Source organism: Sceloporus undulatus, chromosome 1 (genome assembly GCF_019175285.1).
Source record: "Sceloporus undulatus isolate JIND9_A2432 ecotype Alabama chromosome 1, SceUnd_v1.1, whole genome shotgun sequence".
NCBI classification, from domain to species: Eukaryota; Metazoa; Chordata; class Lepidosauria; order Squamata; family Phrynosomatidae; genus Sceloporus; species Sceloporus undulatus.
Genome location: NC_056522.1, coordinates 79,892,697 through 79,915,802, shown reverse-complemented (window position 1 = coordinate 79,915,802; position 23,106 = coordinate 79,892,697). Strand labels below are relative to the sequence as shown.

The 23,106-nt window shown below is 40.5% G+C and overlaps 1 pseudogene; it reads left to right on the top strand.

Annotated features, from left to right (window-relative positions):
- Positions 1-4,267: 4,267 nt before the first annotated feature.
- Positions 4,268-23,106, top strand: part of LOC121925046 — a 30,663-nt pseudogene continuing 11,824 nt past the window's right edge.

Sequence of the window (23,106 nt, the reverse complement as noted above, 5' to 3'; positions counted from 1 at the left end):
TCCATTGGGGTGGCATCTAGTAAAATACATGATGAAATTTAGATGAAAAGCACCCATCCTGCAGCTTAGGAGACCAATGTCAATCCTCTGTACTTATGCCTGAGCATTGTGGAGGAATTTATTATAGAGGAAAAATTTTAAGTGATAACCTCAGTTTTCAGACTACCAATGACTTTTGCAGATCTGAAACACATCCCTTTGGGTTTTTGTTTTTTTTTTCTGGAGAGAATAAGCAGGAGTTTCATGACAATAACTTCTGCAATTTGCACAGATGTTCATAATGTAAAATTGATTTCTCCATAACTTTTGCCCTTCCTCCAGAGGTTTCTAGAACAGCAACTGGGGTGTTACCCATGACACCACACCATCTGGAAACCTTACAAGCCATTTCTTTTATTCTTGTTGTTGTTATTTCTTCTTCAAATCACCAGAAATAGCAAAGCAGCCCGAGCCCTCTCTGAAAAGCAATAAACATTAATGTTGGATTAAACCCCCTAATAAATAATCTTAAAATGTTTTTCTATATTTCTTTTTTCCAGTCATGGCAGTTGATCAACCAGACTCCTATGTGAATACACTGACTTCTAATGGGAGGCCAACATCTATGCATAGACTTTGTCATACAGAGTTGCATCTGGATGAAATTTTCATTTGAGTAGCAGAGCTGGCTTAGCGAGCAAGGGATTGTGTTTTTTCCCCTGAAATATTTCAAGGAGCAAATGGCTGTGGGAAACTGAGGAGATATGTTACCACAGCATGGAACTCAATTCTTCTTCAGATCCCTAAATCCCATAATATGATGGCTGGAAGGCAGACGGGAGATTATCACATGGGGGACGGGGCAGCATTGTTCTGTCCATGTTCCATGCAATCGTGGGAAGGACTTTCATACGATGTTGAGCTTATCTGGACATTATCCCATCTGGAAAGCATGAGTGATCGCACCAAATGACATTGCGCTAATCCTGTCATTATCCCATCATTGAAGTGGCATTGCCCCGGCATTTTGCATTACCAGGAATTCGCATTAATACAATGTCACTTTGATGACAGGATAAGGACAGGATCAGCATTACATTATGAAAGGCTTTCACGCTATTCCTTCCCCCCCCCCATGCATCCACCATTTTGTGACACCCACACATTTGTAACTATAAAGATAACTAATAGTTAGACTGTAAAAGGGATTAAATTATCCCTCATCAAGTTATAATCATACAATCATTTCATTTATTTATTTTATACCTCTTTAATGACTTTGCTGTTGGAAGAGATGGAACTAGTTATTTATTATGTCCAAACTTTGCCACAGACACACATATGCATGCAGCAATACAGTCAGTGAGCTGACTTCATTCTTTGACTTCTATGGACTTTTAATCATAATTCCCATATACTACTGAATGCAATGCTAATAATTGTGACATAAACTACTAGCAAATCAGGGTGAAATCGTGGATTTAAACAGTGATTATCCCATGAAAATCACACAATCATGATTAATATTTTCACACACATCGCAATTAAAGAGCCATTATCCCGGGAATAACCAGGCAATAAACAGCAACAAATCATTCACAGGATTTTCTTGTGAATGATTTGTTGCTGTTTATTGCCTGGTTATTCCCGGAATAATGACTCTTTAATCACGCTGTGTGAGAAAAATCTTAATTGTGATCACGTGATTTTCATGGGATAATCACTGTTTAAACCCCCAATTTTCTTCATGTGATAAAGTCCTATGATAACTTGACAGCCTCATCATCATCTCATTTGTTTGGTAGAACAATGAGGTTCCATCAATCAAGCTATTTTATCAATAGGCAATTTCATAATTCCTGCTCTTGAGCTGCCCTACCTCACTTGTCCCAACCCACTACACCACTGATGGTCATAAATGAAAGAAAATAAAAGATTCATGTACTTTCGTAGTTGTGAAGAAGGGATTTCAGCAAATATTGTTTGCCATGCAAGCTCTGCCTGACAGAAATCTTTATGCTACACAATGAAAGATGCAGTAGACCTGATCTTTTTTGCAGATCAGGTGGCCATCCTACACAATAGCTATAATGCTGGCTTATGGCTGGCTTTCACTTTTAGAAAAAAACTTAACAGAATGGCTGCTTACAGAGAGAGTGAGAGAGAGAGAGAGAGAGAGAGAGAGAGAGAGAGAGAGAGAAAAGCTTCACTTTTTCCATTGCAACTCAGTTTTCTGTTGGAATAATATTATCTGACAGTACACATGTCTTCTGCTGCACTGGTTGAAATGAATGTTCCTTGTTATTGTCAAGATATGTGCAACACTAAAAGCGTTTAATATGCTTCATATTTTCTAGACTCTTGAGTCCAATCTTGAACTACACACTTGCCTGGCTATAGAACACTATGATGGAAAGAAAAGGAATGTTCAGCAGCCCTGGGAATGTACTGTAAATTGGGATGTGTCCATATGAATATAATGTCTTGTTTGTTGCCGAGACACCACTGAACCCTTCGGAATTAGCCGGATGTATGAAGGCAATGCTATTGTTGCCAGTTAAACATCAACTATTATATTAGCCAGAAAATCTTGTTATAAAAGAGGTTTGTAAACCATCCTGCAGGATGCTAGGAACCTCTGAAACCCTGGTAATATCTGTCCTTGAAACCTCAGTCAGTACAGAACACCCAAGGTCCTCATTTTCTCCAGCTGTGTTGTTCACATATTCTGCAGCCTTCTCTGACTTCACTATAGCAAGCCTTTCAAATGTTAAGGGATTGCAACTCCAGATGTTATGGGCCTGCAGCTCCCATCATCCCTAATCATTGGCTATGCTAGCTAAATCTCATGAGAGTTGTACTCTAACCTCTCATGGGCTCAGAGCTTGGAAACATTTCTTTTTTGGACTAAAGCTCTCAGGTTCATCAGCCAAAATAGCCAAGATGGCTACTATTTAGTCCAAAAGTAAGTTCCTGAGTGTGTAGTGGCCATCTTGGCCACTACACATCTTGGCCACTGAAAGCTTTGCTAAATTCTGGGAGGGTTTACAACCCTGCTCTAAAGATATTCCTGGGCCTCTCTAGACAAAGCATAACAGCTAATGGCAAGATCTTCCTGTTTATTTTGTCTATTCATCAAAACATAAATGAATCAAAATAGTCTAACTGCCAAGGTTTCACAGATTAAAACTGGGATAGGTGTGGCCAAGCAACATCAGAGTATGGTCAAAACAGTGTGACAAGACAAGAGGGCAAATGCTATCTATAACAAAGAACATCCAAAGCTACCATTTTTAAGGAGAGAAACTTTGGATTTTATGTACTGAGTTTAGAAAAGTCTGGGGGGGGGGGGGTGAGCCTACTATGAAAAGCATCCTTCTTCACCTCTCCTCTCCTTCTGAGTGGAGTATAAACAACTTTCGCAACAGTCAAATAAACTAAGGATGAAGGGGGAAAGTGAGAGAAAGAGAAAGAAACTGGGACATTTTAAAAGCAGCTGGGCAAGTTTGATGGCAGAAGATTAATTGGGGCTGTGAATACAGATCAATTATGCATTCATAACTGCAATCATTAATTTCAGCCGATATTTATAATAATATCCTGGCAGTGGTTAGGAATTGATCATGCTGCTGTGATTCTTCAGACAAGGAGGGAAAAGTGAGAAAATTGAAGAAAGCTAAGACACTACTGCTAAAATTTCTGAGGTTTTTCAAAGGGCAGGAAAGTGGCAGAAGACTCTCTGAGGTAAGATTCTTTCACTAAAATTGGAGCAGTAGGAAAACCGGTCCCCATGGTCCCCTTTATGGATACAGTACTAGGCAGTGGCATCCCTAGGGCTGGTGTCACCCAGTGTGGTAACTCATGGTGACACCACTCCATTGACCTTCTCCCATTTTGCACAATACAAAATCCTTAGTAATGCTTTTTTGCATGAATGTTACTCAATAATCATAATTCTCATATACCACTGAATGTAATGCTAATAGTTGTGACATAAATCACTAGCAAAATTAAAATTATACCTTCAATTTACAATATCATAGCACAACCTAAAAGTATTCACATATACATAGTGTAAATTTGGTTCAAATGTGATATTTTTAAAGAAAATATAAAAAGAATTTTAAAAATTTTTTAAAAATCAAAATTGACATTTTAATTTTAAGAACATTCTGGGGGCCCTCCTTTCTCTTCCTACTGAGCTTCAGCTTATTCCCACTATCTCTTCAAACATTTTAAAGGGAAGCAAATGAATGCCACAGTCCATTTCTGTCAAAAGTTAGGTGTCATGGCCAGTCACGAGGAGGACTCGGAGGATGACGAGGAGGACTCAGCTCCTCAGGTGCAGGAGGAACCTGAGGCTGTGCCAGGCCCCAGTTCTGCATTGCCAGGCCCCGGCTCTACTCTTCCAGCCCCAGTGGATTTGGCTCAGCCAGACCCTAGCTCTGTGGGATCTCCTCCAGTGGAGCCTGAGGCTCAGCAGCCCAGCTTTGCCCCAGAAGAAGTGCCAGACTTGGGAGACATAGAGCAACAGAGCATTGAGATTCCTACCTTTGGCCAGAGGAGATCAGAAAGGATGTGCCTTCGGCATTCCAAGAGGCTTGCTGAGAAGCGCTCATTAGGCAACCAGCAGCTGTGACAAGGGAACTAGATATAAGGCACCTGGCAGACGCTGAGCTCTCTTGCCAGAGACTATTAGTTCTCATTAGTGAATGCTACTTGATCTGGCTCTTGGCTTCCTAGACCCTTGACTGCCTTTGAATCCTTGGCCTCGGACCGGACCCTTCACCAACCCTCTGGTACTCTTGACCTTGGACTGGAATGGTAGTGGCTCTCTGTAATCCTGAACTTTGGACTGACTAGTGGCTTATTCTATTGGACATTGTTTGGCATTGTGAAGGAACTGCTCGATGTGTTTATCTTGCCCAGCAAGCTCTTATCAGCTGTGTGAGTGTCTTTGTTGGCAGCATTCCTGGACAATAGGTGTTTGCAGAGCAGTGATGTCACCCCCCCCTTAAAGTGTCACCTGGTGTAGTCCACACCCACCGCACCTCCTAGTGATGCCACTGGTACATACTAGGTATGGAGTCAAGCAGCACAAAGTACAATTAAACTAGTTTATATTTTTATTTGTTTTTGTTTTAATCATGGCACATGTAGCTAGTTTCCTTTTGGTCCTATGCACTTATTAATATTTAGTTATTGACTGGAACTATATTTTTGATGCTGTCCTCTAAGGTTATGCATAAGACTATTACCATATATACTCAACTATAAGTTGACCTCATGCATAAGTCAAGGGTAGGTTTTGGGGCCAAAATTATGGATTTTGATATGACCCGTGGATAAGTCAAGGGTAAAATGTAGGAACATATAACAAAGGATCTAAAGGATGAAGCAAAGGAAAACAATGCCAAAAAACTTACAATATTCCAGCAGACATAACTGTATATGATCACAATAAAGGGTGGATGGATAAGAGAATAGAGGTGGGTCAGTGCTATTTTAAAATAAGAGTTAAAGTACAATACAAACATTGACCCATGGATAAGCTGACTCTGGTTTTGGGGGTCAATTTTTGGACTAAAATTTCTAGACTTATACATGAGTATATACAGTACATCCAGGTTCTAAAATGACTGAGTTGCACCACAGGTTTGGGAAGGTGGGCAGGTGTCAGGTTTCAGCAGCCCACACACACCCAGCACCAGAGTAGGGTACCTGTGCATGCTTACCTGTTTGTATATGTGATTTGCCATTTTTCTAGGGATATTTTCCACCAGTGTATTTCTTAACTGGATCAAAATGCTTACAGTTCTTAGGTTTACACATTTTAAAAAGAAAAACTCACACTGCATCAGAGTATTGCTTATTGCCTTGTGGAAATCATGGATACTGTGTCCTGTAATACTTATTTTGTCTCTTCAAAAAGAGTGCACTTGATTTTGACATTTCAGTGCCAGATATATAAGAGAGTGGCCAGCTATATATGCCTTTCTCATTTTTCTTTTGGCTATAAATTAGGTCTATCAAGACCAAACTATCCCATCTGCTTGCTTTACAACATAGTCCCAAAGAAACTGTGGGAATGTGAAATCAATATCCAAATCACTTTCCCATCAATTTCAATTCTTTTGGCTCCCACAAAACAACACAGAGAAGTTGGCAGTGATCTGCTGCATTCTTCCTTTAGGTTGGCAATGTATTACTCTAGATTGAAGAGTCTAGAATCTTATGCTCTGCTTTTAGGACAGTGTGCATTAGCTGAAATGGCCCATTGTCTCAATACAAAATGAGAGATTGCATAGTGTACATGAGAGATGGACAATATTAGAGATTATCCAGAGACTTAGGAGGAAAAACACCTATTAATTTTTGGTGACTGATGGGCTGTCAGTACAGCAGGACTCTAAAGTTAAATAATCCCTTTGCAGAAAACAAAAAGTTGGAAAAATCATGATATTTGAATCAGCTTTGCATCTTCATTAACTAGAATTCTGACTTGTCCATTTCAGCTTGGACTGTAGAGACAAAATTAATTTACTGAAGCTGAGTATTCTTTATAATGGAAAATGACTTCCAAAACCAGCAATTAAACTTTCAAGTGATATATGTCCCAGACTGACCTTTCAAGGATAAACAGAAGATCAGACAGTGCACTTCCCAGAACTTTTCCAGTTCCTAATAGAAGTTCTGTATGTCCTACTACACTGCCAAAAAGAGCAAGGAGTTAAAAAGTAAGAGTGACTGTCTTCAGTTTGGAAGCCAGAAATTACTTCACATTCTTGGGAGTAAACTCATCGCCAGATGCACATAAGAGTAGATCCATGTGTAAAAACAAGCGCACACACACACATAAATTCCAAATTAATGAACAAAAGTACAGTTGAAATACCCAGTCAACCCAAGGGTTCCTGCAGGGCCTATGCAGATACTCTAGCGTTCCCCAAGGTGGTGTTTTCCAGATATTTTGGACTACAATTTCCATCAACCCTGAACATTAATTTCTATATCCGTTTGTGGAGGTTGCAAATCCTCAAGAATGCTGCTGAGATTATATTGTCTATTTATGAAGGATAACTACTATAACATTCTACAGCTAATAGAAAGTCCATAGCTGCCATGTTTATTGGATTCTAAAGGATCAGAAGGGAGACAAAAGTATGCAGAAAAGATAGGACAGGTGATAAGACTCTAAATTTCCATATTACTTCTCAGTTAAAACAACTGAATCCTCTGCTGTATTGCCCCTAAGCAAACTAAAAGCTTTATTGCATGACAAAATAAAGCTGAAACGTAGCAAGAGAGAAATGGCTTTCTCCTTGCCTCTCTTCATGCCATGAAAGCACTTCTGTTCTCTTCCTGGAGGAGGCCGTCATAAAAGTGTATCTTTGGTTGTGCTGGGAAAATCCATTTGGCAAAGGGCATGCTTTTATGACTGTCTCCCTCTGGAAGTAAAATGGAAGTGGTACAACAACATGAGGAGAGGCAAGAAGAAAGCCACTTCTCTTGCACTGCATCTTGGCTTTCTTTTGTCATGAAATAAGGCTCTTAAATGTGGTCACTCCAACAGGTTAGTAAGTTCTTTCCTAAAACAGGAGTAGGGATCCTTGGGGTCAGGACACAGGACAGTGTCCTGACTCAATGCTGTGGGCACAAGAGCTTCAAGTAAGAATTCTGCGTGTCCAATTAAATTTTCCTTCAGTCCCCTAATTTCTAGCATTGGAATAACTTAAAACTTCAGTTGAAGATTTAGAAATAGAGTTTTGGCATCCTAAGAAAGGGGGTAGGAAAAATTGCTAGGAGAATGCAAACACAGTCAATATAAGAGTTCTAGGTGTGAATTATTTTCAACATCTCACTTCCTACAGTCCTAGAAATACAGAGTTGGCCCTCTGTATCCCTGCATTATTTATCCACAGATCCTTGCCTCTTTATCCACAGATTCAAGCATCCATAGCTTGAAACTATTCAAAAATATATAAATTCCAAAAACCAAACCTTGATTTTGCTATTTTATATAAGGGACATAATTTTACTATATAATGTATTTAATGGAACTTTAACATTCACAGATCTTGGTATCCACAGGGAACCTGGAACCAAGCCCCAGTAGATACCAAGGGCCCAGTGTACTAAAGGAATATTTGGTGATGGGGGGAGAATTCTCATTTTGGAGTGGCAATATCCTTGCTTTGCTGCTTCTGTAGTAACACCCTTGACACCGGGATGAATTCTTCCCCAAGACTTGTCTGTGGGACAGATGATGCTAGGAGCATCTATCTTCCCTGATGTTAAGTTAGGGCCATTCTTCCATCCTAATCCAATTCCTGGCCAAAGTGCTATCTCAGCCTTATCTCTCTTCTTGCCCTAAAATAGAGGGGCTCAATTGGCACTTTGTTCCAACATGAATACACACCCCTTCCCATTTTTGATCTTCTTTTCCCTTTCAGACTTGTCTCTTGGAAGCTCTTCTGGAACTCAATATAAAAACAACTGCAACTCATCTAGGCAGTGTTAGCAAGAGTATAGTGTTCAGGGACCCATTTACTCTACAGAATTATAAAGCTATTATTCCACCTTAACTGGCATGGGTCTGACCTATGAATCCTGAGATTGGCATTTTAGGGAGGGATATTTAGAATTCTCAGCCAAAACACTCTAGTGCCTGTTTACAGGACAGGCCCAGGAGTGTTAAAGTGGAATCATAGCACTATAATAGTGTCACTCTATTCAGCTTTGGTCAGATCTTTCCTGGAATATTGTGTCCAGTTCTGGGCATCACAGTTCAAGGAGAATATTGACAAGCTGGAATGTGTCCAGAGGATGGCAACCAATATGGTAAAAAGTCTGGAAGCCATACTCTATGAGGCACAGCTTAGGGTACATTTAACTTGGATAAGAAAAGACTGGAAGTGATATGTCGCCATCTTTTAATATTTGAATGGGCATCAAGTAAAAAGTACCTGATAGCCATTCCAGCAGGATTACTGTATATTGTCTATTTATGAAGGATAGCTGCTATGGTATTCTAGCTAGTAGAAAGTTCACAGCTGCCATGTTTATGGGGTTCTAGAGGAGCAGGATCCTAAAACTTCAGTTGAGTATTTGCTTGTAATCTGTACCCATCAGATTATAAGAAAAGAGATTCCACCTAAATATTCGAAAGAACTTCTTGACTTTAAGAGCTGTTTGAGAAGGGAATAGATTGCTTTGGAAGATGAAGGTTTTTAAATAAAGGTTAGATAGCCATTTCTCATGGGTGCTTTGGGCCTCATTCCCACTTACAAAAAAAAAGGTTTGCAATCCAAATCGATGGATCAATTCAACAGCAGAGCGTGGTTCACACTACATTTTTCCCTCTAAAATAATCCACTTGTGGTTCACATTCATGCATGAATCAATTCAAAATGGACCCACTCCAGCTGGCTGAAGGGCAAATTTAAATCGATTCCGATCCGCATCTGGTTCAAACTTTCACAGAATCAATTTATCAAAAAAAAGATGTTGAAAAAATGAGCATCAGAAAGACATGGGTTAAATGGTTCTGGTGCATAGCCCCCCCCCCCCCCCAAATCACTTCAGCAATTCGATATAAGAGGGAAACATGGTCATTTGAATTGGTCCAAACCGAATTGTGATCCGGTTTAAAAGGTAGTGGGAATGAGGTCTTGGTTGTGTATTCAACATGGAAGGAGATTGTTCTAGATTATCCTTGTGGTTCCTTTTAACTCTGTGGACCTTTTCAGATGGTCAAAAGGGATAGGAGCATAGCAGAATACTCCTGTTGGTGTCAGCTGGAAAAGTCTGAAAAGAATGAAAGTCTTCATTCATGGGATAAAGGTGGGATTATTGTGATGTCATGCGACGTGATCTGAAAACCTTTGCCCAATCGTGTGACACTGACAGGAGCATCCCACTATACTCCTGTCCCTTTTGCCCATCTGAAAATGTCCATATGATTCAGATGTGGTTTTTATGTGGAGGGATGGGATCCTATCATATATCCTTCCTAAACCAACTAAAGAATCTGTTCATACATAAAGGGGAACTGGAAAACAACCAAACTTGATGCATTTTTTTCTTGGTCAAGTTACAGTGAGTGTTAATGTTCTTGACTCAATAATATTTACAGCTAATAAACATATTCTCCCTCTCTGTGCTTTTTCTCCTCCACTTAGATAGTGTGTTTCATCGCCATATATGTACTAGCAGTGAGGTTTCTACTGGTAGGATAGTATGTGTCATTTATAAATGGAAACAGATTCATACTCGTGTGTGTGTGTTTATTAAACTCGTTATGTAGCAAAATGAGCTTTAGTGCTGTATTTGGAAAGCGTGTAGGCCACCTTTCATCTGGAACTACTAAATGCCATGTGGTTTGTATTATACATTCTGAGCCCCAGAACAATTTTTGCATGAGTGGTAATGTAAAAATAAGTAGATGTTCTGTTTGACTGTATAGCAGCCAGCCACAACCTTCATATGCATTTGATAGAACTCCCATCATCCATAGCCACGGCAGCGATTGAAAATTTTGGGTGCAGGTGATGGGAGCTATAGTCCAACTTGCCTGGAGTGCATTCTGGGTTGAGGAAGGTCTCTGTTTCCATTGTACTCCTGTGATTGCCTCATGGATTGTCATTTCAAAAGAAATGAAAGTGTGAAGCATGCTGAGCTTCATATCCTGTAGTAAACTAAAGGCCATAACAACCTGAAGTGGTTTGAAAAGAAAAAATGTGCAAAGCACAATTTGTGGGTTTGCTGTTCCAAAACAGCAAGTTGGTTCCACATTTTAGCTCTTGTGCTTGTTCAGTATTTTGTTTGGATTTGCTCATAAGTTCTACTCCTTCTGGTTCAAATTTATGCCTATCTGCTGGAGAGACTAATACAGCACATTATTCACAGAGAGGCAATGCTGCTGAGCAGAGCAGAAAACCTAGACTGGCTGGTACCTGTGCAGGGTTGCCAGGTCAAGACTTTCCCAGATCTGGTACTGAGATCTCAGAACCAAAACCTGAGACAAGTCCTTGTGATGTCACAGGGTATGGCTGCTGTTGATAGTACATTGTTTTGATCATTGCAGAAGTTGATATTCTCTTCGTTCCTCTGCAATGTACAAAGCCCTCCCCAGGACTCACTGTTCTATTACCATCCCAAACCTACATCCCACACATACAACCATTCTGTTGCTGGTGGAAAGCAGAGGGAATTGGAGAAGAATCTGGCTATGTTCCTAAAATAGCCAGACACAGACCAATTATGTCATCTGCTGAGCCCTCCAGAGGACACCAGCAGATTTTGGCATCTATGTCTGACCATGAATACATAGCCATGTCCTTCTCTAGTCCCCCTGATCCCCACCAGAAATGCCTGGTTCCTGAAGGTAGACCATGACAGGGTGAGTCTTTGGGGATGGTTACAGGGGAGCCTTAGCAGAGTTCCACATGCAGAACTCATACATAATGCACAACCATTCAGTATCTTGGCCAATATCTGCTAGAGTCAGTTTGCTGACTTTGACATACAGTGGGCCCTCCTTATACGCGGATTTGGCATGTGCGGATTTAAGCATACGCTCCTGACAAATCCGGGGAAATTCTCCCCAATGGCAGTGCACGTGCACGCGCGCCACCATTGGGGACAATTTCCCTCCCCCTTCCTTCCTCTCTCCCTAACTAACTACCCTCCCTCCCTCCCCCTTCCCCTCCCTACTTACCTGTTCCAACACCGTGACGCCACCTATGCCGCGGAAGAAGGATCAGGTGCTGCTCGTGCTGCCCCTGGCCCTTCTTCCGCAGCGGCGGGGGTGAGGAGGATGAGGGCAAGCCTTGTCCTCCTCGCCCCCGCTGCCCTTAAAGGGCCAGGGACATCTTGGGGCCAAGAGGCTTCCCAAGCTGCCCCTGGCCCTTTAGCGCGGCGGTGGGGAGGAGGAGGAGGAGGCCTGGCTTCATCCTCCTCCTCCCCGCTGTCCTTAAAGGGCCAGAGGCAGCTTGGGGCCAAGAGGCCTCTCAGGCTGCCTCTGGCCCTTTAAGAGCAGTGAGGGCGAAGAGGTGGATGAAGCCAGGCCTCATCCTCCTCCCTGCCGTGGAAGAAAGGCCGGGGGCAGCCTGGGAGGCCTCTTAATAATAATAATAAATAAATTGTTCATTTATTAACTGCTTTTCCAACGATCAAAGCGGTATACAGAAATTGTTAAAAATTTATTGGCTTCCAAGCTGCCCTTGGCCCTTTAAGAGCAGCGGGGGCGAGGAGGACGCGGCTTGCCCTCATTCTTCTTGCCCCTGCCACCGCAGAAGAAGGGCCAGGGGCAGCACGAGCAGCACCTGGTCCTTCTTCTGCGGCGGCGGAGGAGGCGACGGAGCAGGTAAGTAGGGAGGGGAAGGGGAGGGATGGAAAGAAGGGTAGGGGAGGAGGGGGATTTTGTCCCCAATGGCGGCACGCATTCACGCGCGCCACCATTGGGGACTATAGGGACTTGAGCATACGTGGAATTTGGCATATGCAGGGGGTCCGGAACGGATCCCCTGCATATACCAAGGGCCCACTGTACAATGCAAAGTAGACTGAATCATGTCAATAAGGCCCTAGGCTAGGGAAAATTCATAAACATCACCATAATTCAAATACATGTGCCAACCACAGAGGCAGAGGAAGAAGATATTGAGAGATTCTTTGATGTGGTTCAGGAAAAAAAAGTATTGCTTGATAATGATAGGTGAGTAGGATGCTAAAGTAGGAAGCAAAGAAGAATCAAAAACTGTAGAAAGATTCAGACTAGTCACAAGAAATGAAGCAGGAGAGTGATAAATAGAATTTTGTGAAGCCAATCATCTATTCTTCTCAAATACCTTCTTCATATAACCAGAGAGGAGACTATATATATGGACAACACCAGGTACTCAATACAAAAATCAGATAGACTACATAATCAGAAGCAGAAGATGGAGAAGATCTATTCTTGCAGCCAAAACTAGACCAGGTGCTGATTATGGCACAGATCATGAACTACTTACATCAAAAATCAGAGTACAGCTGAAGAAGAACACAAAACCAGTCATCATACTAAAATATGATCTGAACAATATCTCAACAGAATTTACAGATAATTTAAGAAATAGATTTGTATTATGAAGCATAATCAACCAGGAACCAGAAGAACTATATTCAAAACCAAGGGGCATAGTCAAGGAAGAATGCAGAAAACACCTATTGATGACCGAAAGAGAGAGGAGAGAGAGAAGAAACAGTGGATAATAGATGGAACACTTCAAGCAGTTAAAGAAAGATGCGAAGCAAAAGAAAAGGGAGACAGAACCAGAACCATAAATGCAACTGTTCAATGACTAGTGCCCAAGGATAAAGGGAATTACTATAAAAAAATCAATGCAGAGAAATAGAAGACAACAACAAAAAAGGGAAAATGAGAGACCTCTACCACAAGATCTGAGAACTCAAACTGAAGTTCAGACCAAGGGCAGGGATAATCTATGATCAGAAGAACATTATACTATACAATCAAGAAGATATAAAAAGATGGTGAAAGCAATACACACAAGAGCTATCTAAAAGAGATTTAAAAATGAATGACACATGGAATGAAGAACCATATGAAGATGGACCCCAAATTCTAGGAAGCTGAACTAAGAGAAATTGTGAAGAATAAATCACCAGGAACAGATAACATTGCAATTGAACTGCTACAGTCCACATGAAAAGAATAAACTCAAGTGTTAACAAAATTTGCCAATAAATATGGAAAACAAAACAATGGCCAGCATACTGGAAATGATCCATGTATAACCCCATCACCAAAAAAGAGACATAAAAGACTGCAGTAACTATAGGACCATAGCATTAATTTCCCAGGCAAGCAAAAGTATGGTCACAATTCTGTAACATAGGCACGGGACAGACCGTCCGAAAAGGGCGGCCTGCCGGCAACCTAATGGAAGCCGCAGCCGCCAAACCACATGGCTTGCCTTCTGAGGAAAAAGAACCCAGGAAAACTGGATTCTTTTTGAGCTGTAGAGGCAGTGTAACAAGTGCGCCACTGGCGCACTTGTTATGTAAGTGCTACGTAGCAATGTGTGGATGCCATGCGGTGTTTACACTGCCCACACATACTAGGGTTAGGGACTGTGGTTGCCACACGGTCCCTAACCCTAGTATTGGTGCCGTTACGCCACTTGTTGGCAGTATGTACTATGCCATAGGGCCCAAACAGACAGGCTTCGGGTCACTTTGGAGGTATCCTGTTTAAATGATACATGCGTCCTAAGAGTCTGAAAACCATGTCAAAGCCATGCTCCAGTCCTAAGGACTGGAGCGCAGATTTGGCGCGGCCTCTGGACTGCTTTTCCAACGATCAAAGCGGTATACAGAAATTGTTAAAAATTTAAAAATGATATGTAAGTATCATTTAAACCACATACCTCCAAAGTGACCTGAAGCAGCTTTATTTTGGCCTGTCTATTCAGACTCATAGACTTTAACCAGACAGAGAGAGAAAAATCTCAGAGGTGCAAGCAAGGTTCAGGAAAGGAGGAGGCATTAGGGACCACAATCCAAACATACAATGGTTAATGAACCATACCAAAGAATTGAAGAAGAAAATCAGTGTGTACTTTATAGACTATAGCAAAGCTTTTGACTGCATAGCTCACTAAAAGCTATGGAATACTCTTAAAGAAATGGAAGTGCCACAATATTTGATAGTCCTGATGAGAAATCTGTATTTAGGACAAGAGGCTACTGTTATAACAGAATATGGAGAAATAAAATCTTTCCCAATTGGCAAAAGGGTTGCATTCTATCACCTTATCTGTTCAAATGGTACACACAAAATATCATAGGAAGATAAGGTTTAGACTTAGGACTTTATCGCACCTCCTCCAGTGCCCAACATACCTCTTCCAAATTTGAGTCAAATTTGGACATTAGGCTGGATTTACCAAATGGACATTTCCCTCAAAATGGCTTCCTGTTGCCTCCAGTGCTGAATTTGGGCCACATAAGTCTCTTCGGCTACCATTTTTTCCGATTCCAAAGTTTTCAATTTGGAAAAAATGACTGCCGAAGCAACTTACAGGGCCCGAATTCAACACTGGAGGCAACCGGAAGCCGTTTTGAGGTAAAAGTCTGTGCAATAAAATCAGCATAACTTCCAAATTTGGCTCAAATTCAGTATAGGTAAGTCGGGCACTAGAGGTGGTGCGATAAAGTCCTTAGATGAAGGAGGAGTTATTTGCAGATGACACCATAATATTAGCAGAAAACATCATAAACTTGAAACAATTACTAAGGAAAGTTAAAGAACAAAGTGCAGAGGCAGGCTTACTGCAGAACATAAAGAAAACAAAAATAATGACCATGGAGGATCTACTTAAATTCAACCTAGATAATAAGGAAATTGAAATAGGATCAAACATTGATCAGAATTGAGACTGCAGTCAAGAAATCAGAAGAAGATTAGGAAAGGGAAGGCAGCTATGAAAGAACTACACTAGATCCTAAAGTGTAAAGATACACAACAAAACACTAAAGTTAGAATCATCCAAGCCATTCTATTCTTATTAACATGTACGAATGTGAGAGCTAGACAGTGTAGCAAGAGGATAAAAAGAAAATCAACTCATGTGCAATGTGGTGCTGAAGAATGCCGAGGATACTAAGGATTGCCAAAAAGAAAAACTAATAGAACAAATCAAGCCTGAACTCTCTGTGGAAGCTAACTATCATACTTTGGCCACATCATGAGAAGGTATGACCCATTAGAAGAGACATTGATGCTGAGGAAGGTAGAGGGCAGTAGAAAAAGAGGAAGACCACATGCTAGATGGATAGATTCAATCAGAGAAACCATAGGCCAGAGCCTACAAGTCCTGAGCAGAGAGATAGAGGATAGGAGGGCTTGGAGACACAGGGTTGCCATGAGTCGGGGTCAAGTCAAGGACAGTGAGCAGCAATAACAAAAAAAATTCTCAAAAGAGCCAACATAGTGTAGTGGTATTTTGTGGGGCTTTGGGGCTATGTGGCTGTGTTCTGGAAGAGTTTATTCCTGATCTTTCTCTGAAGATGCAGCCAAAGATGCTGGCAAAATGTCAGAAATAAACTCTTCCAGAACACAGCCACATAGCCCTAAAACCTCACAAAAACCTATGGATTCCAGCCGTGAAAGCCTTCGACTTCACATAGTGTAGTGGTTTGAGTGTTGGACTATGACTCTAGAAATTAGGGTTCAAATCCCTGCTCTGACATGGAAACCCACTGAGCGACCTTGGCCAAGTCACACTTTTTCAGTCTCAGAGGAAGGCAGAGGTAAACCTCTCTCTGAACAAATCTTGCTGAGTTGAATACTGTGATGGATTCACCTTAGGGTCACCATAAGTCAGAAATGGCTTGAAGGCACGAAAGAACAACACATTTTCTCATGGTGTAGTTGAAAGACACTCCTGAAAAAAAGTTCAGCTGATGATCTTGTGCCTTTTGGGACAGCTGCACTCACCGCTTTCCCTTTTATATGTAACTTCAGGTCTCTCTAGACCAAGTCCAACCAACTAACCACTACATTGTCCTGTGCCAGTTCACTCTTCTATGACTACCAGCTGATGCCAATAAACTGTGTTATATGCACACATATTACATATTTGCTCACACATATGGATCAACAGAGCTGTCTGCAATTTTGGGCTCTGCTTGTGGTTGTGGCTACAGGAACTGGTATGCTGATTGCCTGCACTTCAAAGGTGACCACACCACCACAGGATACATGGCAGAAAAATACTTGAAATTAAGATACCAGCAAGATAGCCAAGCCACATGCTCCAAATAAAGGCAACCACGGTGTACAAGAAAAGGCGATTAATCAGAGTTCAGGGGAATGCTTTCCCAGTCGAATCAGACTTCCAGCATAAACAAAATCCCTCCACCAAGTTATCCTATAATGCTTTTATTTTGGAACAACTACACATAAGCATGCATAAGCAAGAGAGTATTTAAAGGTGCAGGAGAACAAGGCAAAATTCTCTTGGGACCTAAAGGATAATTAATTCCAAACGTCCACCTCCAAATCTGGAAAGCTCCATTGTTGCAATCAAAGTGGATGCAAAACCATAAGAATGTACATGTGGCAAGGGGACTCTTCCCTATCCAAAGAGCCTGAACTGAAGCATCAGGGTAACTCAAACAGCATCACTCACAAATGAAGCCCACTCTGTTTTAAAAGCAATGAGAAATTGCTCCCACATCTGTTCAGACAGGCAACATCTTGCTGGATGGGGGAGAGGGGTGTATACATTTGTCTCTTTTCTTCTTCTATTTTGTGTTTACTTGTAATTAAAGTTCAATGGTATGCCTGATTTATAGCCAATCTTATGTATACATTCTTGAAAGGAAATGCAACTGAAGGGTCAAACTAGATGTTAAGGGAAATGTGAATTCCATACAATTAACCCATTTCCTTCTCCCCCAAAAGGAATTTCTGGGAGATACTCAGCAGTCAAACATGCAAATTGATGATGATGATGATGATGATGATGATGATGATGATGATGATGATGGAGTCAAAGGCTTTCATGGCCAACATTCATAGTTTTTTGTGGGGTGTTCGGGCTATGTGGCTATGTTCTAGGAGAGCTTCTTCCTGACGTTTCGCCAGCATATGTGGCTGGCATTTTCAGAGATGCCTCACAGATGCTGGCAAAATGTCAGGAAGAAACTCTTCTAGAACATGGCCCCATAGTCCAAAAACCCCACAAAAAACTAATAGTAGTAGTATTTATTTATATTCCACTTTTTCTCAAAAGAAAGTGGATTGTAGGAATATCAAAATAAAATCACATGAATTTTTAAATACAATTAAAACCCCAACCCTCCTCCCTAACATAAAATCATTAATCAATCCCTAAAAAGAAATTAAACAAGAAAAAATTAAAACATTCCAGGACCAATAAAGTAAAAAAAAAGTTTCGGGCAGATTTGGGTGGGAAAGAAATTATCAAGTTAAGCCAAGAGGTTACCAGCGCATATACTACTGTTTCAAATTAAGCCTACATTTACCTTCCAGTGACTGGTCTCACACTAAATGCTAGACAGATAGGTAAAGAAATTCAGATGCTGTGAGAAACAGATGTCTTTCATCACAGAGGAATACCATTGTGGTAGCAGTGGTGGCGATAGAGAAGGAGGAGGACTACAAGAACAACTGGCAGTCAGGCAATTTATAAAAAGCAGTAAATATACAGTCTTGTTTGACTATATGTTTTTCAAACCAGGCTTCAGATGTTTTCTCCACACCAAAAATGTATAAATTTTATGCAGAATAAGCCTCAAACTGCAAATAACCTTCAAAACCAGCAGTTTTTAAAGACTTTCTCACAGCTGGAAGAGCATTACTATAATACTCGGTACTTCTTTCAAGAACAAAGAATGCATCCTGACTAATTGAAAAGTCCCAGATTTTGTTCCTGTTCTTTCTGATTTTATAGTCAGCTATAATAAACTGACCTGGGGATCTGGTATAAAAAGTCTCTAATCATACCAGTAGCTGACAGAAAATATTCTGAGATAAACAAAATGTGTATCAATCTCCAAAATAATATTGGAAAGAACAGGAACAAAATCTGAGAATTTCTGGTCTTTTTAATCAGTCTGGGTCTGTTGTTGTTGTGAGCCTTTCAGACATTTCTGACTTAAGGCAACACTAAAGTAAACCTACCATGGGGTTTTCTTGGCAGGTTTCTTCAGAAGGAGGTTGTCACTGCCATCTTTGGAAGGTGAGAGAGTGTGACTTGCCCAAGGGCACCCAGTGGGTTTCCATGGCCAAGCTGGGATTCGAACCCTGGTCTCCAGAGTCATAGTCCAACACAGAGACCACTATAATCAGTCTAGATGCACCCAAAATTAGTGATGATTTATATCTTAACCTACAAAGAAGCTTACAGCCCCACACAGGACAGATATCTGTTGTTGTTGTTGTTATGCTTTATTTATATAGTGCTGTAGATTTGCAGAGCACTGTACATACAAACAATAAAATAAATAAGAGTAAACCTGCCCATGGCGTACAATCTAAGAAATAATAGCTAGCATAATACATATAAATAATACATAACAATACAAGAAAGGGTTCAATAAAAAAGTCAACAAATTAAAAACATCATATAGCAAATAATAGTCACAGTAAGTCGAAGGCTTTCATGGCCGGCATCCATAGTTTTTTGTGGGTTTTTCAGGCTATGTGGCCATGTTCTAGCAGAGTTTCTTTCTGACGTTTCACCAGCATCTGTGGCTGGGATTCAGAGAAGATGCCAGCCACAGATGCTGGTGAAATGTCAGAAAGAAACTCTGCTAGAATATGGCCACATAGCCCAAAAAACCCCCCACAAAAAACAATAGTCACGCAAATAATATCTCAAAGAGAACTTCCTTTAAGGCTGTCAATGGAGAGACAGATTTTATTACTTGGCTTTTACTGCCTTTGTCCTCAATTTCTGCATGGCCAACCTCTCTCTGCATCAACCTTTCCTGACAACAATCTTAAAACCATCTTAAGCAAACATCTCAAACAAGATGCAGTCACAAGATGGCTGTGACTGTAACACCATCACTTTTCTTCTTCACTATGATTTTCAGTACCTTAGCCTAATGAAGTAGCCAATTATCTTCAAAATCTTGTGTGGTACATTTTGCATCTTTTGGTTGATCTCATAAAGGTATCACTGTGGTGTGGAGTTTGGGATTTTTTTATTTTCATTTTTTGTATTAAACACTAAAATGAATTTAATGCAACATCTACTTTAGTTGATGTTTTGACCTGTTTCATGAATACATCATGAGGGTCCTTCTTTAAGATGGAAGTTGAAATTTTCAGAATGGCAGCATACAACACAATTTTTAATGCTTGTGTCTGGAGGCACCTAAACATAATACTAAGAAAAGTGTCCTATAATATTGTTTGGAGCTTTCATTCAAAGTTCCTAGCTAACACAGGTGATTGCTTTTGGCTGTTCCTCTCTTTCCAAACATCTGTTGACACAAGATGAAAGAGCTGCTGTTTATAAAATCCCCCCTCTTAATCCATCTGATAATATTTTCCTCCTAAAATCTCAGCCCACATTCCTCCAAGAAAGCGAGTGGAGGTTTCCATGTGACATAACCCATGCATGAGAAGAACGTGAGGTTTCTGCCTGTTCTTTGCTGTGACAATGTCAAAGGTTGCCAAATTTATTCAAACTTCTAATTGGAACATGGAACAAAGATTTATTTTTTAAAAATATGAGAAACTCCATTTTGCTTCCAGTGTTTGATGAGAGTTGTTTGGACAAAGGATGGAACTTTATGTAGACCCAGAGATGACCTAATCAAAATAATAATAACAGATCACTCTCTCTTTCATTTAGTGAAATGCAGTAACAAAAAGTCTATGTCTTTATTTTGGCAACAACTCCATGTTTGTAGGCAGGAGTGAGAGTAGTATGATGTATTTACAGGATGTATATAGATAACAGAAGGTTCAAGATCATTAACCATACATTTCTGTACACTATTCCAGCTGTCTCATAACTTGTTTTTGCTAAAAGGAATTTGAGTCACCAACACAAAACACAGTTTTCTTTTCAACAGAGTATTTTAAGATCAAGCAAAATTTTGCCACCCTTAAGGTTCATTATCTCCATTTTAAGGTTTACATGATAGTCCAATAAACTCTTGATTTTTATCAGCAAGTCAGTACAGTGCTGCTGTTTCAGAAAGCAGAGGCTTTCTCCCGAAAATTGACCATATTTTGTGATCTAGTACTGTTTATTTGGAAATATTAAAATTTTATCAACACAGAGAGAGAAGCAAAGGTAGCCATGTTGAGTAATTCATTAAAAAAAAAACCTCTACAAGTTTGAATGTAATTGTTGGTCCTAACTAGTACCCACTCGCACTGACTCAAAATTCTGGCTGGTGAGTCAAAACATATGTAAATCCTATTGATCCAGTGGTTCTTCTCCATCTGCGAAGTAGCAGTTGAATTTAGGCTACAGTATCTACATTTGACCATACTTCTGTTAGGACCAACCAAAATGCCATAATAGAGTGAGCAAGTTTCCACATTCTCCAGGACTCTTCACTAGGCTCAATGAACCAAAAAGGAAGGGATGGGAGAATGAGGAAAGATGATATATGCCAATTCTTATTTATGATAATTCCATATTGTATCCAATTATTTACTCTGCTCTTCACTCACTGTCTCTCCTTCTTGGCTACCTTCATTTCTTCTTCCTTCACAACTGGCTAATTCCTATTTTGTATGGCAGGAATCCTGGATCAGCTACGTAAAGATCCAAAACACACTGCAGAAATAATCCAGTTTGAGACTGTGTGAACTGCCCTGGCTCAGTGCTAGGGAATCCTGAGAACTGCAGTTTATTGTGGCACCAGAGCTCTCTGACAAAAAGAAGGCTAAATGTTTCAGAAAACTACAGTTCCCAGAATTATCTACTATTGAGCCAGGGCAGTTAAAGCAGTCTCAAACTGGATTATTTCTGCAGTGTGTTTTGGCCTGACCCCTCCTAACCTGATAGAAGCATCATTCACCCATGATCCAATCACCAAGAAAATGGATCTCCTTCTCTGCATCCACCTGTTGTCTGGTGAAGAAGGTTTGGAAAGGAGTTACTATCATGCCATAGTGTCATAATCATGACTAGGGAGACTATTGCACTGGCAAAACAGCTGACCTGAGCCCGGGCTGAGGGTGGGCTGAATATTTTTTTTTAATTTGTTAAGATTGGGTGTTACCACACACCTCCGTGCTCAGATCGGAGGCATCACATCCTAATCTTAGCCATCCTGAATCCAATCCATCCTTCATCTGTCATTTGCAGAAACGTTAATTGCATTCATTGCGAAGGACAGGAAAAGGACAGATCAGGTTCAGGATGGCTAAGGTCGGGACATGAGGCCTCCGATCTGAGCACGGAGGTGTGCGATAACACCCAATTTTAGCAAAAAAAAAAAAAAAAAATTCAGCCCACCCTCAGTCCAGGCTCAGACCAGCCATTTTGCTGGTGCAATAATCTCCTAAGTAGCAATTGTGAATACAGAACAGTTATAGATGAGTAAATCTCTGTAACAGTTTCATATTGTGACTGCCACTTAATTTTGATAGTGACACTATTAGCACTATTGTAAATCTCTCCCCAAACCTCTTTTACCAGGCATCAGCTGCAGGAGAAGGAGATCCATTCTGGATTAAAACACGAGTGAATGAAGTTTCCATCAGATTCAAGAAGGGGGGGGGGGGGTCAGGCCAAGAAAGGTTACTGTTAAATGTACTTAATTAAGTAGCTGATACAGGATTCTGGTCTATATTTTTACTATTACTGTATAGTATGCCCTTCTGCTCTCAAACAGGGCCTTCAGCTATTTAGAAGCAGAGCAGAGCAGAACAGAACAGAGCAAACAGAACAAAGAGAGAGATAACAGAATCTCTTATTAAAACACAGATGAAATCTATAAAAATTTAAACATGTAAGTCATAGCATCCATAAGATAAATTCAAAAACAGTATGACCCCCATATATATGAGGGATATATTCCCAGACTTGCCACAGATAGTGAAAATTGTGGATAATAATGAACCCTATCATTCCAGTGGAAGTTGACTTTAGGGTCACACTAGAGGACCTCCAAAGGCCTAGAAAAGTATTCTCTGTAGGCATCTGAAAGTCTTCCAGCATAACTCCATGGTCAGCCTCTGCTAGACATTGACTTTGGAGTTGCACTGGAGCACCTCCAGGTGCCTACAAAGACCATATGTTTTTGGATGCAGGTAAGTGAAACCACAGGTACCCATCCTGCAGATAAAGGGATCATACTGTATATTGAAATAGGATCATATACAGTTGTCATCCTGTTAGAGACATATGCAGGCATATAACAAACTAATACATGTATATGTCTTCTCTCTCTCTTTTTCTCTTTTTCTCTTTTCTTTTTCTGTTGGTCTTTGAAGAGTCCTCCACCTACTGCAATGGACTCATGATTTCTTTTTCTCTTTTCTTTTTCTGTTGGTCTTTGAAGAGTCCTCCACCTACTGCAATGGACTCATGATTTCTTTTTCTCTTTTCTTTTTCT